Source organism: Rattus rattus, chromosome 5, assembly GCF_011064425.1.
Source record: "Rattus rattus isolate New Zealand chromosome 5, Rrattus_CSIRO_v1, whole genome shotgun sequence".
NCBI lineage: Eukaryota > Metazoa > Chordata > Mammalia > Rodentia > Muridae > Rattus > Rattus rattus.
Genome location: NC_046158.1, coordinates 51984687 through 51990853, shown reverse-complemented (window position 1 = coordinate 51990853; position 6167 = coordinate 51984687). Strand labels below are relative to the sequence as shown.

Here is a 6167-nt window from a genome sequence, read left to right as displayed (position 1 = left end):
TAACATTTTGAATAGCGGGTCAGCGCCTCAATCAATTACATAAGCATGTAAAGTCGGTCTCTCGGAAAAAAATCCTTTTTCATGCATATGCATTAAAACATGTTCGCAATTATCCTCGGAAATTGCCTTCATTGGATTAAGCAGCAGCCTTGGACGCGGGTTCTGATCTTCCCTGGGCTTTTATTAAAGCTCTGAGCAGCTTTGGCAATAACAGAGTGGATGGGCTGTTTGTTTAAAGAGTGTTTACCAAAGAGAGGGGCCGGCGGGGCGCGCGGGTGGATAAACACAGACCCACCACCCTATTGAGGTGCTTATCTGTCGCAAGCCCTCAGGGCGGGCGGCTTGGGAGGGAGCCCTGTCGGCTCACTCACCAGGCTCCCGGGTTCGGCTTTCCACTGCCGTCACAAAGCCAGTCGTGGGTGCCGGCTGTGTTCGTCAGGGAAACAAGGTATAGGAGGCAGGGTTCACCCAACTCGCAGACGCGGGTGAGGGCCGCCTGGGGACTGCGGGCAATTTCTTGCGATCTGTGGTTCCAACAAGCTAGACCTGGAGACGAATTAATCTAGGACAGGACTCCGATAGGGGTTTTAATTAGCCCGTTGTAGAAGTTGCAATGGAGTGCAAAGGAGAATCGCCTTTTCCACCCCCTCACACTAAGACTGACGGCGACTCTATGAAAGTCTCTTGTTGGGTGAGGCGAATTCCCCCCCCCCCAGCCCCGACTCCGGAGAGGGGCGGAGCCCAAAGTCCACTTGGGAGTAGAGTGGATGAGGGCAGGTCTTGGCATTGGATACCTCAGCTTTTTCCTCCCTAGCAGGCCGGGTTTATCCATTCTCAACGCGGGGCCTGATTCAGGTTTTCTCAGACAATCAGGTCTAGGCCTGAAGGATTTTTTTCTCTTGTTTTTGTTTTTGTTTTTTTTCCCATGGGGGGAGTGTGAAATTAAGAGAGTTTTGCCTGGACTTTCTAAATTCCTAAAGAAAATTTTTAACAAAGTTCAGCAAGTTCAATTTTCCAGGGACTGTCAAAGCAGATATTAACTCTTTTAATTCAAACCACGGGCTTAGAGGATACTTTTTAATCACCATTTCACTGAGGTGTAAATTTTTCTAAAGTGCAAGACCAGAGGTCAGCGTTGTGCTACCCAGATCTGGAGTGATGCTGTCAGCCCCTGGAGCGAGGCTATCCCAGAAGATTCCCCAATCAAAGAGGAATGTGTACAGGTGACACGGAAGGACGGGCTGCATCAGGAAGATGGGATACCCTAGGGTTAGATCTGTGTTTGGGTGCAGGAAGCTGGAAAGAACCTGGCTTGTTCCCAAGTAATTTTTCCTCTTGGGCTGGCAGAAGGTGGCAATTCAGAACAATTTAGGACACTTCACAGCACAATTTGGGGTATCTTGAAAGCAGGTTTTCCTTCCTCCCTCCCGTCTTTTTTTTTTTTTAATATTTTTTTCTCCCTTTAGACCTCCTGTCCTTGGAGGGCTCCCTGGGTGGCCGCGTCCAGGCCTTGCGTTCTACTTTCTCCGGGAGGGCTCTGGCCAGGCTTTCCAAGCCCCAGGGCTCTGCATGTAGAAGATGCCTGCCCCCGCATTCCTCACGAGGCGCTGTGGCAGCGCTGAACCTCCCTCAGCAAAGTAGAGGAAAGTGTAACGTCCTGGTTTGGGAACACAGACGGTGTCCACATTCCACAGGGGCTCAGGTTTCCTGGCCTCCCTGCCTCTCCTTTTCAGGAGGTTCATCCCACCCACGTTCCAAGATGGACTTGCAGGTTCTCTGTGGTCCGTAGCGGACAGAGAGGGGAACAAAGCCAAAGGGTACGAAGGACCTAACCGGGGATCTCTGCAGAGACTCTTGGGAGTGTTCCCTTGGATGAGCTTTCTCCTTAGCTCTTAAATGGCCAGTGCTTCTCTCTGCCTGCAGTGGGTCATCTGAGGTGAGACAATTAGTGCTTTGTAAATGGTAATTACCCCTCTCCAGTGCAGGAAGTCAGTGTGGCGAGGGACAGCAATGCCTGTAGCTGGTTCCAGGGTCGCCCACCTCTGAAAAGGTGGTGATTGGATGCTTTTGGAGTCTCCAGAGAAGAAAGGGGTTGGACTATGGTTGGGGGCTACTGGGTTCCTTTTTGGGTCAGGTTCTGAGCACATACAGTGCCAGAAGTCTTAATTTCTCCACCACTTCCAGATCCACCAATAGATGAAGCCCCAAATAACCACAGGGGAACTCATTTCTGAGATGACCCGGGTTCTTCCACTTCCAGTGTCTCCAGAAGAGAGAAACGGAGAGTTCAAATGAGGCTTTTCCAGGAACCCAACCAGATCCTCAGGTGCATAGTAGAAAGGCCCAAAGATATTGAGAAATTGTGGCAAAGAGAAACATAACTGAGGTAGCTCAGAGATGTGTGTGGAGGGGCGCACCGAAGCAGGGGTGGTCTAGAACCCAAGGCTGGGCTGATGAAAAGATGAAGGCTCTGCCCATGTCCAGGGAAAAGGCTAGGTCGGTGTCTCAGTCAGGGCTCCCATTCCTGCACAAACATCACGACCAAGAAGCAAGCTGGTCACTTCCACACTGCTGTTCATCGCCAAAGGAAGCCAGGACTGGAACTCAAGTAGGTCAGGAAGCAGGAGGTGATGCAGAGACCATGGAGGGATGTTACTTACTGACTTGCTTCCCCTGGCTTGCTCAGCTTGCTCTCTTATAGAACCCAGGACCACCAGCCTAGGAATGGCACCACCCACAGTGGGCTGGGCCCGCCCCCCTTGATCACTAGTTGAGAAAATGCCTTACAGCTGGGTCTCATGGAGGCATTTCCTCAACGGAGCCTCCTTCCTCTGTGGTAGCTCCAGCTTGTGTCAAGTTGACAGGCAAACCCAGCCAGTAGGGTAGGAAGCACAAACGTACACACATACATCTTTTTTTTTTTTTTTTTTTAGAACAACTCAGCAAAATAAAATTCCGGTTTATTGTTGGACATTGTTTCACACATACATCAAACAGGCCAAAATAAATAAATAAATAAAAAATAAACAGCAACTTCTTTTTTTTTTTTTTTTTTGGTTCTTTTTTTCGGAGCTGGGGACCGAACCCAGGGCCTTGCGCTTCCTAGGTAAGCGCTCTACCACTGAGCTAAGTCCCCAGCCCCAAACAGCAACTTCATAGACAAAAAAAAAGGAAAAAAATCTTTTTATCTTTGGCCTTTTTAACCATCTCATACAAACCAACTACTTATAGTACAGCTAGGTACATCCATAAAAAAAAGTTACTGGAATGCTCAGAATAAGATTTTTTGTTGTTGTTGTTTTTGTTTTTTTTTTAACAAGGTTTTTTTTTTCTCCTTTGAGAGTATAATGAACATGGTCACACCACAAGTAAAATCTGAAGTAGGACAGAAAACGCTCTGAAGGCTGGTCACCCGTTATCATTAAAAATGGCTGACCCCTAACAATATGTACAAAAATATAAAATGTAAATAAAAAATACAAACAACTTTTCCTTTTAAAGTATTTTTAAGAAAAAAAGCAGGGCCGGGGAAGTTCTGGTTCTTTTCTCCTCCCATGTTGCCAATTCATGTTGTGGTTTTGGTGGGTGGGGGAGAGCGCGTGTCACCTGTGGGTGGCACTGCCCGCAGTGGGCAGGCGGGACCTGCTTCTCTACTCGAAGGTGACCCCATTTAAATTCTGAGACGGGAAGTGGAGGGTGAATAGGTCACGGTGCGTAAGGTTAGCTTTTCCTTTTGCTGTCTGGTCATCCTCATCGGTCTTCTGCTTCTCGGTGTCAACGTCATCATCCTCGTCATCCTCACCTACCCACTTGCCCCTAGGAGCCTCAGTTTCCTCATCTTCATCTCCATCACCTTCTTCCTCTTCCTCCCCACCTTCTTCTTCTTCTTCTTCATTCTTCTTCATTGTCAGCCTCCTGCTCCCCCTTTTCCTCATTTCGAGCGTTCCCATGGGCAGGCGCATCTCTTCCATTCTCTGCCTCCTCCACAGCTTCCTTCTTCTCCTTCAAGTCCTTGGTGGTGATCTCCGAGCTGGTGTCCACTACCGCGTCTGACATGGTGGGGCACGCCGGTGGTCTGATGCTCCGAGAAAGGAATTAGTCGAGTTTCGAGAACTCTGGAGAGAAAGCTGCTAGAGTCCGCGTTGGAGGAGACAGTGGGCGGCGAGAGCTGCACTGAGCTCGGAGCACGACCCGGGAACAATGCAAAGATGGCTTTTCGGAGCAGCCAGTGGGGGCCACATACATCTTTTTAAAAGTTAATTTAGCCTGGTCTACAGTGTTCCAGGACAGCCACGGCTACATACTGAGACCCTGTCTTGAGGAAAAAAAAGAGTTTTAATTCGGTGAGAAAGACCTACCTTTAGTCACAATTTGGCCTTGAACTGGCTACATAGCTGAGGACGGCCTGAGCTTTTGGTCTTCCTGCCTCTACTGTCTGAGTCCGGGAATTATCGGTGTGGATTACCACATTTTATACAGTGCTAGGGACTGAACCAGCTCCATGAACACTCTGCCAGCTGAGCTACACCTTCAGCCCAAGTGCCTAGTTGTTTGAAGGCCTCTGGCTTTCGGGAGTGCTGGCCGGATTTTATAGACTCAAATTGAGATAGGCCTCATCCTGTCTTTACCCTTCCTTCCTCCTCCCAACCTCCTCCTGTGGTTTTGGTTGTTGTTGTTTGTTTGTTTCATTTTGTTTCCTTTTTTTTTTTTTTTTTTTTTTTTGAGACAGAGTTTCTCTCTGTAGCCTTGGCTATCCTGGAACTTGCTCTGTAGACCAGGCTGGCCTCGAACACAGAACTCTGCTTGCCTCTGCCTCCGAGTGCTGGGATTAAAGGCTGTAAGCACCACCACCTGGCTTTTCCATCACGCTTTCTAAAGGTGCAGCATGGTGTCCTCTCACATCAGCCACACTTCCAATGGAATGACTTCCTGATTTGAATCTGCTCATTTGTGGTGTGATTATAATCAAGAAATCCTTCTGTGGCTGCTCCTCAGCTGTAAAATAGGGATGGTGATAGTTTTACCTCTGTGGATTGTTGGGAAGACAGAACCAACGGGTGAGAAGTTCACACTGAAGCCTGTCTATGGAATTCTGGCCTTGGTCCTGTCATACCAGTAGCACAGAGGGGCAAGCTTTTCAAGTTGGTCCTGTTTCCCTCATCCCTTATCTGCTGTCCCCAGTGTCTTTGGAGCCTGAGGTCAGTGTACTAGAGCATACTTGGTCCAGGGCTGAGGCCAGAAGGGAGAAACACATCACGTGCTCAGATGTTATCTATTCAGGGCTGAGCTGTGGGTAGGGGTAGAAGGGAGGTCTCACTTGCAAGAAAGAGGATACATTTGAGCATTTATTAATAAGTTCACAGCACCAAACTAGACAGGGGAGCCTGAGAAGGGATCATCTGAGGAAAAGAGGATGCATTCTCTTCAATTAATCCCTAATGGTCTTAAGTGATGCCTACTTGGTTTACGCATTATTATTCCAAGATGGTTTTTGTTTTTGTTTTGTTTTGTTTTGTTTTAGTTAAGGGCAAGAACCTAAGAGTTGTTAAGCTCGTTGCCCAAAGTCATACAGCTATATGTCCAGGACCAAGGCTACAATCCAGATCAATCTAGCCCTAGGTTCAGATCTTCGACCTGGTCCTGGCCTCTCCTGCCCTGCCCAAGTTTCATGAGTACATGTGCAATAAGAAGGATGGGGGGTGCGACTGAGCCTGTACACCTCCCCTGAGCCCGTGCCCCTCCCCCTGAGCCCGTGCCCCTCCCCCTGAGCCCGTGCCCCTCCCCCTGAGCCCTCCCCCCTGAGCCCGTGCCCCTCCCCCTGAGCCCGTGCCCCTCCCCCTGAGCCCGTGCCCCTCCCCCTGAGCCCGTGCCCCTCCCCCTGAGCCTGTGCCCCTCCCCATTACCAACCGCTCCACTTGCTGATCATCAAAATTAAAGCAGTGGGGTGTTGAGCTCATTCGGCCTGGGGCTCGGGTATTTGATATTTTCATCTCTTTGAATTTCTGTTTTCTAACCTGCAAAATGCCTATAGGAAGAATTTGTTTCATTACATTGTTGGCAGACTTATTGGAGACAAGAAAACCTTTTATTTTTTTTTTAAAGATTTATTTATTATATGAGTACACAGTTGCTGCCTTCAGACACAGCAGATGAGGGTATCGGATCTC

The 6167-nt window shown here is 48.8% G+C and overlaps 1 pseudogene; it reads right to left on the bottom strand.

The window, feature by feature from the left end:
• Positions 1-3650: 3650 nt before the first annotated feature.
• LOC116900205 lies at positions 3651-4056 on the bottom strand (annotated as a pseudogene).
• Between the last annotated feature and the right edge of the window lie 2111 nt (positions 4057-6167).